The sequence below is a fragment of the Hyperoodon ampullatus genome, assembly GCF_949752795.1.
Source record: "Hyperoodon ampullatus genome assembly, chromosome: 1".
Lineage (NCBI taxonomy): Eukaryota > Metazoa > Chordata > Mammalia > Artiodactyla > Ziphiidae > Hyperoodon > Hyperoodon ampullatus.
The window spans coordinates 195,687,815-195,701,680 of NC_136914.1; positions in this window are offsets into that span (position 1 = coordinate 195,687,815).

The window sequence follows — 13,866 nt, forward strand, 5'->3', positions numbered from 1 at the left end:
AGGAAATGTTAGCACCATATAAGGAAAACACTTTGAGTCAACTAGAGCCCTCTGGTGATGACACAGCCAATAACCTAAGTCCCTCTGCAACTTTTTTTGTCCCTTGTCCCCCTGGATTTCATGGACACTGGTGGGGAAACCACTGGTCGCTGAGCATGGCATAGAAGGGAGACAGCAGCTCCCTGTCAATTGAGGCATCCAAACTGAAGCCGATAACCAAGCGGCCATAAGGATTCTGACACGGAGGGAAAGGTTGGGTTACATGACTCCCAAATTCCCTTCCAAAATTCAAGAATTGTGATTCTCTGAGACTTGATTCTGTATTAATTCAGCCGCTCAGATACTCACTTTACTTTGAAATGCACGTTAACTCCAATCTAAGGAGACAGGACGTCCTGACATCCTCTTCCAGAGGCATTCAGCAGTCCTTGGTGATCATTCTGTCAAAGCTCCAAGCCAAATGTGGAGGTGGGACCCAGGGAGGCTGATGCGTGTCTTCACAGAGACGCTGAATCCCTGCGTTGATTGCTGGGAGACCTCTCCTGCCTTGTGACCTGTTGCTTGCAGGTCCAGGTCCTGTGTCTGCTCCTGCAGCCCCTATGCCTCTCCCAGCTGTGCCATGCTGACCATCCTCTTGACCTGGCTTCTGGGGCAATGCCCTGAGACGTTCCCCAGAGCTCCCTGAAAGGCTACTCAAAGGCAGGAGCTGTGTCTCATCGTTGGAATCCTGTAAATTCATTCTCATGTGCTTCCCTGCCCTCCCCCAGAACACACTCACACATAAGAGGTGTTCTTTGGGAGAAAATGTTTCTTGAGGCCAATCGACGCCATTCACCTCATGTCTCTCCAGCTTTGCGGTGCCATGTTTTTCTTTGAAAAGTGAAACTTTCTTCCTTGGAAAATCTCAGCAGCCGCAAGCTTACACGGCTGTGGTTTAACAGCATGTCACATTCCTGAAACCGATGCTCCATGGGTATTTGGCCAAACAAGCTTTCCTTCTTTTGAAGTAGAGTCAACTCGAGTTAGAACCCTGGGACAGAGTGGAAACTTAGCCCTGGATTACGAGGTGAGTTTTCTGGGTGAGAGTTATCATGTTGCAATATTCATAACCATGCACCGCAGCACAGAAGCTGACCCACAGCTTACGAGTTCTCACCACTGCCAAGCCCCTCCCTAGTCTATCAAGGGGTCAGAAATCTACTCACTCATCTCTGACCACAGATGCTTCAAGTATTTTATCTGGTCACTAACAGTTTTATTTAACTCAAATGCTTTGTGAAAAGAGGACAAGGTACTTCGCTTACAACAGACATTTGACGAAACATGTTGATTGATTCATTAAGTACAGCCATACCATCCAACATAACAGTGATTTATTTAATGATAGATGAGGGGATTTGGTATTTTGAAATGGAAAGTTCATTTAATCGTCAATTAGTCACAGGCTTTTAGAGCTGGAAGGGAGATTATGGATAGATCATCCGAGCCCCTAGGTTTACAGCCGAGAAATCTGAGGCTCCAAGAAATTTAAGGCCACAACAGAGAATCAGGACTGGCTGTCCAGTGTCTGGTACATTGTAGCATTAGTCTTCAATTAAAAAAACATATTGTTTATTTATATACATGTCAGGAATAAAGGGCAGGTGAGCAGATTATTTGAGACTAAATTGCTTACAGGTTCTGCTTCTCACCGTGCCTCTGAGAGCACCTGGGTACAGATTGCAGGCATTTCTGGTGGGGCCGGGGGCTGGGTTTGCATGTTGGTAGAGCTGGACCCTCAGATATTTTAAGTTTCTTCTACTGCACAGCCGAAAATTGTTCCTGTTATGGGTTAAATTGTATCCCCCTTCCCAGGGGAAAAAAATGCTGAAGTTCGAACCCTCAGTATATCAGAATGTGACCTTATTTGGAAATAGGGTCTTTACAGAGGTAATCAAGTTAAAATGAGGTCTTCAGCTGTGTCCTCATCCAATTTGATTGGAGTCCTTATAAGAAGGGGAAATTGGGACCCAGGGAGATGCACGCAGAGGGGAGATGATGTGAAGACAGGCATGGAGAATGCCATGTGAAGATGGAGGACTGAAGTGATGTTATCTGCAGCCTAAGGAATGCTGAAGATTCCTGACAAACCTCCAGAAGCTAGGAAGAGTCAAAGAAGGAGTCCCCTGCAGGTTTCAGAGGGAGCCCACTTCAGACTTCCAGACCAGAACTGTGAGACTTGATTTCAGCCTTCTAGACAAGAGCTGCCTCCGGAACCGTGAGACAATCAATTTTTGTTGTTCTAAGCCGCCACCTAGGTTGTAGTACTTTTAAAAATGGCAGCCCTAGAAAACTAACACAGTTTCCAAAGGCAAGAAACCTTATTAGTGAGAAACAGTGGTTCTCAGTGTTAGCATGCATCAGAATCCCCTGGAGGGCTTGCTGAAATACAAATTACTGGGCTTCACCCCAGAGTTTCTAGATTGACCCAAGAATTTGCATTTCTAGCTTGTCCCCAGGTGATGCTGATGCTGCTGGTCCCAGGACCACGCTTTGAGAACCACCGACAAAAAGGTTTCTGATCTCTAGGTCAAGGATCACAGACTCATGGGTGCCAGGAGGTAATTTAACAAGTGATATGAACCAGGGAGAGAAACAGATGGGGAAGGTAGGTGTGTTAATGCAGGGCATACCAGTCCACTCTAAAGGGGCAGGTGCTGCTCAGTCTGGCCTATCCTTGACCTGTAGGCATGAAAGCTCTTCCCATTTTTCAGGAGGTGCTAGAAATTCAGATTTGCATGGGAACATCCTGATGTTTAGATGTTCGTAACTAATTCACATTAAAGAAAAATGTGCAGGTATATGTTTGAAATGGATGGCCAACGGGGACCTCCTGTGTAGAACAGGGAACTCTGCTCAGTGTTAGGTGGCAGCCTGGATGGGAGGGGAGTTTGGGGGAGAATGGATACATGCATATGTATGGCTGAGTCCCTTTGCTGTGCACCTGAAACTATCACAACATTGTGAATCGCCTATACTCCAATATAAAATAAAAAGTTAAAAAAAATGTGCAGGCAGAATAAAACTTGTTTCTGGCCCTGATGGCTGCCAGTTTGCAACATCTTGGGTCTTTGATCCTTGAGAAGTTTTCAGAGTGCTTGATTGAGGATGGCTTGACTGTGGTTCTGTCTCAGAGTCTCTCATAGGGTTGCAGCTAAGATATTGGCTGGGGCTGTGTCACTTGAAGGCTTAGCTGAAGCTGGAAGATCCACTTCCAAGATAGCTCCCTCACAGGGCTGTTGGCAGGAGGTCTCAGTATCCTGCTATATGAATCTCTCCTAGGACTGCTTGGGCATCCTCACAACATGGCAGCTGACCTCCTTCAGAGCAAGTGGTCTAACAAAGTGGCAAGACAATACTGAAGCCTCAGTATTTTTCATGACCTGGCCTTGGAAGTCACACTCCATTTCCACAGTATCCTGTTGGTTACACAGTTTAGCCCTATTCATTGTAGGAGGGATGTGAATACAAGGAGGTGAGGACCATTGGGGGCCATCTTGGAGGCTGGCTACCATACTCAGTTTTTGAGTGGGTGGGCAGACTCTTCTGCTCTCTCTTAGAAGTATTTTCATCCCTTTTCTGGGCAGTGCTTGATTTCTAATATTTTCATAGTGACCCATCACATATGGGAACTTACAACTGCCATCAGAAAATCTCTATTACAGCATTTCTCAGCTGCACGGAGTCTGAGGGGTCATGTGTGCCAAGGTTGCAAGTTGGAGACCCTTGGGTAGAGCCTCAGAGTGAGCGTTTAAGCCCTTCTGTTTGCCAAAGTCTCCAACCAGCCCACTTCCTTCATTTATATTACTTTTCAGGCCTCTGAGTTATCTGACCCTGCTCTAATCCAACGGTCCTGTTTCCTAGTACTCAGGACTTTCAGTGCAAAACTGAATAGTCCTGGGAGAAGTCAGATGGTTGGTCACCCTAATCGACCACATTATTTGAAAAATAGGAAAATTCAGTTCAGACAGCAGATGTGAATTGATTAGGTCCTTACAACTCAAAGTACGGTCCATGGACCAGCAGTATCTACATCACCTGGTTGCTTGTTAGAGATGCAACATCTCAGACCCCACCCTAGACCTGCTGAATCAATCTGCAGTTTATCAAAAGTCCCAGGTGATTCTTATGCACATTGCAGTCTAGGACTCTGAATAGGAACAAAACCTGAACTTGGGCTCTCTGAGGATTCAGATTTGCTGTCCATGTGGGTGAAATAGATCTGACAATGACCCACTTGTGCTGTGGTAATCTGACCTTGATGTACACATCTTATTTTTTTCTTCCTGCCTCCAAGATTCCCCAAAATGAAGGGCATCTAAAGTTTCATTGTTGGAAGGAACCTAACGTTCCCAATTCTCACCTGGGTTTGAGTAGTGGTTTTCATAAATCACTTTTCACAGCTGAAATTCCTCCCCTTGCCCAAACAAAATGCCATAAAAACACAGATTAGGGGAGATTTCTGGGCATTTAGGTTATTTCCAGTTTCTGATACTCTAAGCAACTTGCAATCAGTAAGTAACCTTGTTTGTGCAGCCTTATATACAAACTAGTGCTATATTTCTGTAGGATTGAGTCCTGAAAGTGAGGCTGTGGCAATGAGAACGTGCATTTAAAACTGTAATGGAGAGCCAAAAAAGGTGTCTATCTGAAGAGGAGTGTTTGAAAAAACAGTGGTTCATTTATGTTATGGAAATGTATGGAGCCATAATAGGGCGCATATGATAGACTTCCATTGACCTTGAAGGATGACTACGATGTACTGTTAAGTAGGGAGAAAAAGTTGCAGAGGGACTTAGGTTACTGGCTGGGAAAATTGAGGGGGATATTTTGCAAAGAGATAAATCACACTTTCTGAGTACATTTATGGATGCTTCTTCTGGTTGTAAAGAATATGTGTTGATTTTGTAATTAATTTTAGGAGAGAGAAAGTGAAGGTGTTGTGGGTGAAGTGAATGATGCTCTAGAGGTCAGCCCTCAGTCTCCCCTCCCCTCGGACCCTTCCCCCGCTCCAACCTTCCCCACTCTCTCAGAAACCACCGCCCAGTTGCAAGCATCCGATTGGCTGAGCCCAGTCACATGCCCACATACCGGCTGCCAATCGCAGAGAGAGGGGTTCTCTGACCTCCTTTGATCCCAGGGGCCTTTGCGGCCCACCTACCTCAGGATAACCTCCAAATAGGAGGTGTGTTGTAATACAGCTTGGTCCCTAATCAGCAGCTAAAGTGGAAAACCTTACAACACTAGCCTTTTGAAAACCTCTGTGCGGTTTGGGAAGCAGTTTTGAGTTAATTAACCTTTTTTTTCATAGAGTGCAAAGAAAAGTAACAGCCAGACTTCAGTGAGCATTTACTATATGTGCTAAGTATTTCACATTGTCTCATTTCATTCTCAGGACATTTCCATGATGCAGGTACAGTTTTTAATACACCTTTTACAAACGGAGCTATTGAGGCACAGAATGGTTATGTAACTTGCCCAGAGCCACACAGCCAGTAAGTAGTGGAGTCAGGATTTGAACCCAGGCTGTCTGAGTAAAAGGTTCTAATCATTACATTATATTGCCTATAGGTTTATGGTACTTGGAAGGGGCACTGATTTTATCTGGAATAATAGTGATTCTTATTGTCACCGAATGCTTAGTATGTGCCAGGCACTGTCCTAACTTCTATATATGAATTAATTTAATCCTCACAACAACCCAAATGAGAAAACTGAAACTCAGAGATGTTAGCAACTCATCCAGAGTCCCTTAGCTCTTAAGGGGCACAGTCAGGAGTCCAGCTCAGAGGGTCTGTCTCCAGAGCCCACACACTCAGCTCGACACTCCAGAGCCAACTGTCCCTTTAGTCATCAACACACTAACACACCTTTTCTTCTCTATTGATCTGAAAGCAGTTCTCTTGAGAGATACAGAACTTCGGGCAATTGTCAGGATAACTTGGCAGAAGCTCTGAGTTTTATTTCAATTTTCCATTCTGTTTTGATATTGAGGATCTGGCCCTAAGCTGATGTCAGCTAAAATAATTTAAATTAAACCTGATCACTGTCATTTGTGAGGATTTGTTGGGAAGAAATCTGAAAAGACAAAGGATGTGTGTATGTGTGTGTGTGCACGTGCACGTATGATTGTGCAGTCCTAAATTTCCATCATTAAAGAGATGATGGGAAAGAATAATAAGAAGAAAAGAGATCAATAACATTTTCATGTTAAATTGTTACACATATAAAGATATGGCTGTTTTGCGGGGGGATTTATTCTTAAGAGGGAATGTGTTTTTCTAAGTGAAAATACAGTTTATCCTCAATTTGAATTGAAAATCCTTCCAAAAGCAGAGTGAGAAGGAAGGATAATGCCTAATGGGAATGAGTTTTTTCTACTTTGTTTTATAAAAACTTCCTGAGACAAGCTTTAAAAAATCATAATTATTTTTAAAAAGTCAGGTATCAATCTGATCTGAAAATTTTAGATAAATCAAAATAACCAGATCATTTTATACAATATGAACTTGGTTTAGGATGGGGGAAAAAAGACACTCAATACTCTTGCGGCTGAATGATCGGAAGCAGAAAATTGCAGGGTGTCTTTGGCAAACTACAGATCTAGAAATCAGATTTGTCCCTAGAGGATAAACCACATCACGGAGAACTGGCCTGAAGAAGTGGGGGAAGAATTAACGTTTGTTTGGCACTTGCTAGGTGATTGATATTTACATATGTTACCAGAGTTCGTCCTCAAGCTCAAGGAGGTAAAGTTCCCCAGTTGGTAATTAGTTGTGAGTTTATTGGAGAAGTTCAGAGGAGAGGAAGTTAGGGCACAATTGGGTGTGTCAAGGAGAAGACAGAAGCCAGAGACATCTGGGTGGTGGATGTACTTGGGCTCCATGATGCTCTAGATCAGGGAATGAGGAGATGCAGGAGCCCAAACTTAATAACAATGGTGACTAGGCACAGGTGAGCTTCCTGAGAGGGACGGGGACCAGAAGCAGATGCTGGTTTGGGGAAGAGACAGGTGGGTCTGTGGGGTGGAGACCCACAGGACACCAGGTGGACATGTCCCCAGGCAGGTGCTAGGTCTGGTTTTCAGGAGAGCTTGGCTGTGGACACAAGTTTGGAGGGAGAGACTGCTGTTCAGTGGGTGCGGTGTCTAGAGGTGTATAGAAAGGGAGGGGGGCGGGTAGCTGGGGAGCCAGGATCTCTGAAGCCAAGGGAGGAGAGAGACAGACTTTTGTGGTTGTGTTTTTTCAAGGCTCTTCAGGAGGTAACTCCCAAGGGCACAGAGCAAGATGTAGGCCTGAGAGAGAGAGGGCTATAAAGGGAGGCTGAGACTTTTTTTTTTTTTTTTTTTTTTGAGGTACGCGGGCCTCTCACCGTTGCGGCCTCTCCCGTTGTGGAGCACAGGCTCCGGACGCGCAGGCCCAGTGACCATGGCTCACGGGCCCAGCCGCTCCACGGCATGTGGGATCTTCCCGGACCGGGGCACGAACCCGTGTCCCCTGCATCGGCAGGCGGACTCTCAACCACTGCGCCACCAGGGAAGCCCAAGAGACATTTTTTAAAAGACATAAAAATTGGATTTTGAGGAACCAAGCTTTCATTATCAAAACAAACAAACAGGACAGAGATCTGCGTTGTCGTCCCAGTCTTCCATCTTAATGAACATTAAGGTCTTCGTGCATAATGATAACACAGTGGAATGAAAATGGCATTTTGTGAGCTTTAGGGGAGGCTGTGGGTCAACTGAGATGAAGGAAGACGAGAGGGGGAGGGGAGCCTCTATATAAATTACAGGCGACTGCAGCATGGCTGGAGGAGAGGCCTAGGGCCGTCCACTTCCCAACCCTCCAAGGTCCCCGTCTGGCACTTTCCACACATCCCAGCAGGAAAGCCTGGGGAACAAGGCAGGAGGGGCCAGTTCTCCTTGCCCAGACAGTCCTGGGCTGTGCTCCTGCCTCCAAGGCCACTCATTTGCCTAGTGGTTCTTCCTCTGCTCACTGAGGAAGCAGCAGGCAACAGCAGAGGAGACTGGATGGACACCCGGGGGGACTGGCGGAATTTTGTCTGCTCCCGGATCCTTGTAGAGGGGTGGCTAAGGGATGAGGCCAGGGAAGATTTGGGGGCTTGTTGAAGAGCCTTCCTGCTCATGTCTCTTGGGAAGCTGGTGGCTGCCGTTTAAAGCAGGCTGTGTGCATTCAGGGGGCTTTCATGCGGTGCTGCAGGGCAACTATCCTCATATGAGAGCCTGCTCTGCCCTACTTTGAAGAAGAGGTGATGCGTCAGTCAACTTGGGCTGCCATGACAAATACCACAGATCGGGTGTCTTAAACAAAAGAAATTTATTTTCTCACAGTTCTGGAAGCTGGGAAGTCCAAGATCAAGGTGCCAGCCGATTCAACTCCTAGTAAGAGTTCTCTTCCTAGCTTGCAGATGGCTGCCTTCTTGTTGTGTCACAGGACAGAGATAGAGAGAGAGAGAGTTCTGGTGTCTCTTCCTCTTCTCATAAGGATGCCAATCATATAGGATTAAGGCTCCACCCTTAGTATCTCATTTAACCTTTTCACCTCCTCACAGGTCTTATTTCCAAAGACAGTCACTTTGGAGGTTAGGACTTCAACATATGAATCTGGGGGACAGGGAACACACAAATATTCAGTCCATAACAGGTGGGAAATCTGCTTCCCAGCTTCCAATCAGACTGCTTTTGTCCTCAGGAGTCACAGGCTGTATAGCTGGAAGAGGCACTTCAATTGTTTTCTAGATGGAGAAAGTGAGGCCCAAGGAGAAAGTGCTTGTCTGCAGCTGGATGGGAATCCTGGAAGCCTCAGCCCATGTGTATTCAGGTGATCCTGGCTTTCCCAGATCCAGCCACAGAAAGAGCTTATACCTGTTTGTGGACTGGATAGCCTTCTCACTTTGCAGAACATATGGTAGGACATGGCTGTGGGGAGCTATTAAGTCAGTCTCCCACCTATTCCGTCCACCTGCCAAGACTGATAAGCTGTCTCTCAGTTGCCATCCAGATTCCTGGGTGAGAGTTTCATTGGTCCAGCTGGGGTGAGGTGTCCCCATGTAGGCCTGGGAGGAGTGGGGCTTTCAGGGTTTCTAGAAAAGAGACGAAAGTATTGTGAGTTAGGAAGATGTTGCAGATGTTACTTCAGAAGTATTTAAGAGAGGATGTGATTTTTTCTTATTGGCAAATGTTGTTTGCCTGTCTGTATCATCTAGAAGAGTTTTATCCCCCCCTTTTTTTTTCTATTTTGAGAAGAAGGATCTTTCCCTTAGTGGGATATCATAAATTTAATATATATTTTTCATATTAGCTGGAATAGAACTGGCTATGTGATTTTTTTTAAATGTATGGTGAAGGCTACTTTTAATTAGGATTCCCATGGATTTTGTTTTTCCCTTTTCTATTTTAATCCAAAAATTGAGCTAAAAGTATTAGTATAGAGTTCCTTTGTTTTGGGGTGCCACCTAGAAGGAATATAGTACAGTCAGGACCTTCCTATCTGCGGGTTCCGCATCTGCAGATTCAGCTATGAATGTGAAACCTGTGGCTACAGTGGGCCGACTGTACTATGGCTATTTCCCATCAGGAACTTGAGCATCTGTGGAATTTCGAATAAGCGGGGTCTCCTGGAGCCAACCCCCTGCAACTACCAAGGGGTGACTGTATTTTTATTTTTTCCTTTCTCTGTTTTTAAGCAGAAATGTGACTCTCATGGAATAAAGAACTAACAGTAAATAAGCTCCTACATCTTCCTATCACAATTTCATGTATAAACCTGTTAAAATGCTTGGGCCATTTAACAATGGTTATTGGTGCCCTCTGAAGCTCTGAGTGAGTCCAGGAACTGCTGGTGCTGACAGCTTTTTCCTGGGTCTCTTGGGGGAGTGAGCATCCCTGGAGCTCAGGACCCACCTGCAGCTGCTACACCCAGTACCTGTTCTCCCAGTCCTGTTCCTCCTGCACAGCCCTTTACAGTCCTGGACCACCTAAGTGGGATGTACCAAGGCCCCTGCTTAACTTTCAAACCCATGGAGTTTTCCTTTTAGTTCTTGGAACCACTGTGGATTTCCACTCCCCAGGGCCTTTGCACATGCTGTCTCCTCTGTCTGGAATACTGCCCCCGCCACCCCCTGCCACACACACTGTTTGGTTGGTTGGATCTTTGCTTAGGTCCCATTTATTTTATGTCAATACGGTATCCTTCACAGCACTTGCTACAACCCATAACTCTTTTATTCCTTATTTGTATGATCACTTGACCATCTTCCCCGCAAAGCAGCAAGCTCTTGATTTTCATGTTTACTGCTCTGTGTTAAAGGCGCCTGCTACACAGTAGGAGCTCAATAAGTACTAGGTGAGTGGAAAAAAAACAAGTGCTTGGGAGGGGACAAACTCCATCTGCCTGAAGGACTGGCTCCTGTAGTGGGCCTTGCTGGCTTGCTGGCCATCTAGTTACTAATCTCACTTGCTTCTTCCTTCTACCTGGCTGATCTTTTAGCCACAGTCCCAGCTTCCTGAGGCCCTGATAACTATTCCTGAGGCCCTGATAACTATGTCCTCCTGTTCCCTTTCTGTCTTATTCTTTTCACAGACTCTCAGCTGGCCTTCGACCCAGGCATTCAATTCATTTACTCAAGAAATGTTCACTGAGGGCCAGGACTTCAGATCCTGACCTGGCGTTCCTGGCCCAGTGAAGCAGCCCCACCCTATACACCTCCACAGTTTGTCCTCCACACACTGGCCACAATGACCCCTTAAAAACGCAAGCAGGCTCATGGTCCCCCTCTCCTCACTACCCTGCAAGGGCTCCCAGTGTCATTCTGAGGAAGCCAAAGAGAGGCGTGACAATAGCTGAGGAGGTCCTGTGTGCTCTGGAGCCCCTGCCCTCCTTGCTGCTCTGTCTTGTCTCCTGTTTCTTTTCCTCTTTCTCCAGCTGTGTCTGGCCCTCTCGCTGTTTCACAAACACGCAAGCCACACTGTCTCAGGGCTTCTGTGCTTGCAGCTACTTACATACCCAGGTGACTCACCCCTTTATTACCTTTAAGTCCTAGCTCGACTCACACGTCAACTTCTCAGGCAGCCTTCCCTCCTACCTTATTTAACATTGCTTCCTTCCTCCGTGCGCCTTCCCTCTCCGCTTTCCTGACTTTGTTTTTCTCCAGAGCACTTTATCACCATCTGATATGTCATATAATTTCCTTATTTATCTTTCTTGCAGTCTGTGTTCCTCACTAAATCAAAGGTCCTTGAAGACAAGGGTTTTTATTTTGACATCGTTATAGCCCTGGCACCTAGAACAAAATGCCTGGCCCATTACAGGTCTTCCAAAATCAGTTTTGAATGGATGAGTACACACTTCAGCCAAAAGGCATCCCAGAAAGAGGTGGAACTCATATGCCTGAAGATGATAGAATGCGTCATGTTGAGGGCGGTGGAGGTTTCCCCAGCTGCAGACAGGGATGGTCATCCCCCTTCTCCCTGAGATGAGCAAAGCCTCCTAAGTTATACACAAGAGCCTGAGATGGTGTCACCACCAGGCTCATGGAGGACTGAGCGGTCATCAATATAGGCTGAAAGGCAACTGACCACGGAGATTGTCTTAGCCTCTTCTTCCAGGAATCTTTATGGTGACTTAACTCTTGTCCAACTCTCTGGGCCCATCTGATACTCAGGAGGAATGTGGTTATGGATTAGGGTTATTTTATGGACGAGAAAGAGGAGACAGGGTAAACAGGGATGAGGTCCTTGCCTTTCTCCATGGACCAGCTCAGTGTGGGGTGAGAGATTGGTGGCTTCCTGGATGTGCCTTTCATGGCTGGGGTGAATGTATGTAGCTTTCCCAGGTCAGATGTTGGTCTCTGTGAGAGGCTGTTCCTCCGAGGGGATGGTGTAAACACCCACGAGGTGGGAGAAGGGAAGAGAAGTGGGATTTGGCATGAAAGTTTTTTGTCTCATAAATAAGGTGTGATCTTTTCATCTTTACTGCTGTCTGGATTATTATCACTTACCCCTGCTCCAAGCTTCAAAGAACAGATCGTATGTTCAGCTTCTGGGTAAGCTTATGCTCTGTCAGATGCTGGGGACAGAGGGGAGCTCTCATGGTCCCTACTCCTGGGAGAGTGAAGCAGGCCTGGGATCTGCAAACTCAGATCCCAATGTGAGTGCACATTTAGACCATTCTCCTCCCTTCTATCTGCACAGGCGAGCACTTCACTTATTTATGCGTTCATTCAGTCATTATCTATTCTCTCAGCAACAGTCACTGTTGTAGGCAGAATTTTAAGATGACCCCCAATATTCCCAACCCCGGTGTACACGTCTTATATAGTCCACTTCCCTTGAATGTGAGAGGGATTTGTGATTGTGGTGGGCTATCATTCTTGTGGTTAGTTTGCATTGTATGGCAGAAAGGATTTAGATCTCTAAGCAGTTGTCAACTGTAAGCAGTTGACTTTGAATTAATCCAAAGGGAGATTACAGTAAGTCCCCTACATACGAACCTTCAAGCTGCAAACTTTCAAAGATGCGAACGTGCATTCACACGTCCAATCACGTAAGTTAGTTCATATGTCTGGCATATATTTTCACATGCATGAAAATATCCTCTACAAGTGGTTGTGCTTTTGTGTACTGTACAGCACTGTATAGAGTACAATAGTACAGTATCTTTATTTCAAGCCTAGGACGTCAGGAAGCAAGCGTAAAAGCAGCGGTAGATAGCAGATTGACTTAGCAGCCAAGGGACTCATGACATTCCACACACTATTCTCCCTTTTGATCATTGACAGTGACTGTTCAATGACAATGGTTGAAACAAGGCATTTCTGAGAAATTTAGAATTACTGAGCTGATTCAGTCAAGTCGAAGTTGGTCTTGTGTTCTCTGCCCCAGGCTCCTTTCTTCCCAATGTCTGGCTCCAGTTCTTCTGCTCTGAGGGGATGGAATTTCCACTGGAAAAGGTTGGGCTACCCTGAGCCCCTAATTAATCTAATTTTTATTATTCATGCAGTAGAATTTGAGCTGCCTCTAATCACTTGAGTGAAGAATGCTTTGTAGTCTTGTGTGGATGAAGATGTAGGAAGCATAATTTGGTCCATTATTTTTGGAGGACAATCTTGGCAACATGTATCAAAAGCCTTCAAATTATACATATTCTTTGACCCAAGGTTTCTAATTTTAGTTTTGGAGCAAATATTTAACTATAAGGATGCTTGTTGGAGACTGTATTATTCAAAACAACGTGATGTCCATGGATAGGGGATTGGGGAAATTATGGTACATCTGAACAATAGACTATTATGTAGTCATTTAAAATGACCCTGAAAGCTAAGGACTTGGAGAGATATTTAAGGATATGTAGTCAGTTTTGAAGCACTAGGAGTGAGAGAGCCAGTTCTGGAATCAGATCTCCCGGGCTGAAATCCCAGCCTCACTATTTCATTGCTGGATGACATTAGACAAGCTACTTAACTTCTTTAAGCCTCAGTTACCCCATACATGGAATAATAATTACATCATCACTCAGAGCTATTGTGAAAATTAAACGAGATAATCCACGTGAAGTGCTTAGCACAGCCTACCTAGGCAAGGTAAGCACTTGCTCAATAAACATCACTATTATCATGAACCCACTTTTGCTTTCAAAAACATATGCATTAAAAACATGAGGAATGGGGCTTCCCTGGTGGCGCAGTGGTTGAGAGTCCGCCTGCCGATGCAGGGGACACGGGTTCGTGCCCCGGTCTGGGAAGATCCCACATGCCGCAGAGCGGCTAGGCCCGTGAGCCATGGCTGCTGGGCCTGCATGTCCAGAGCCT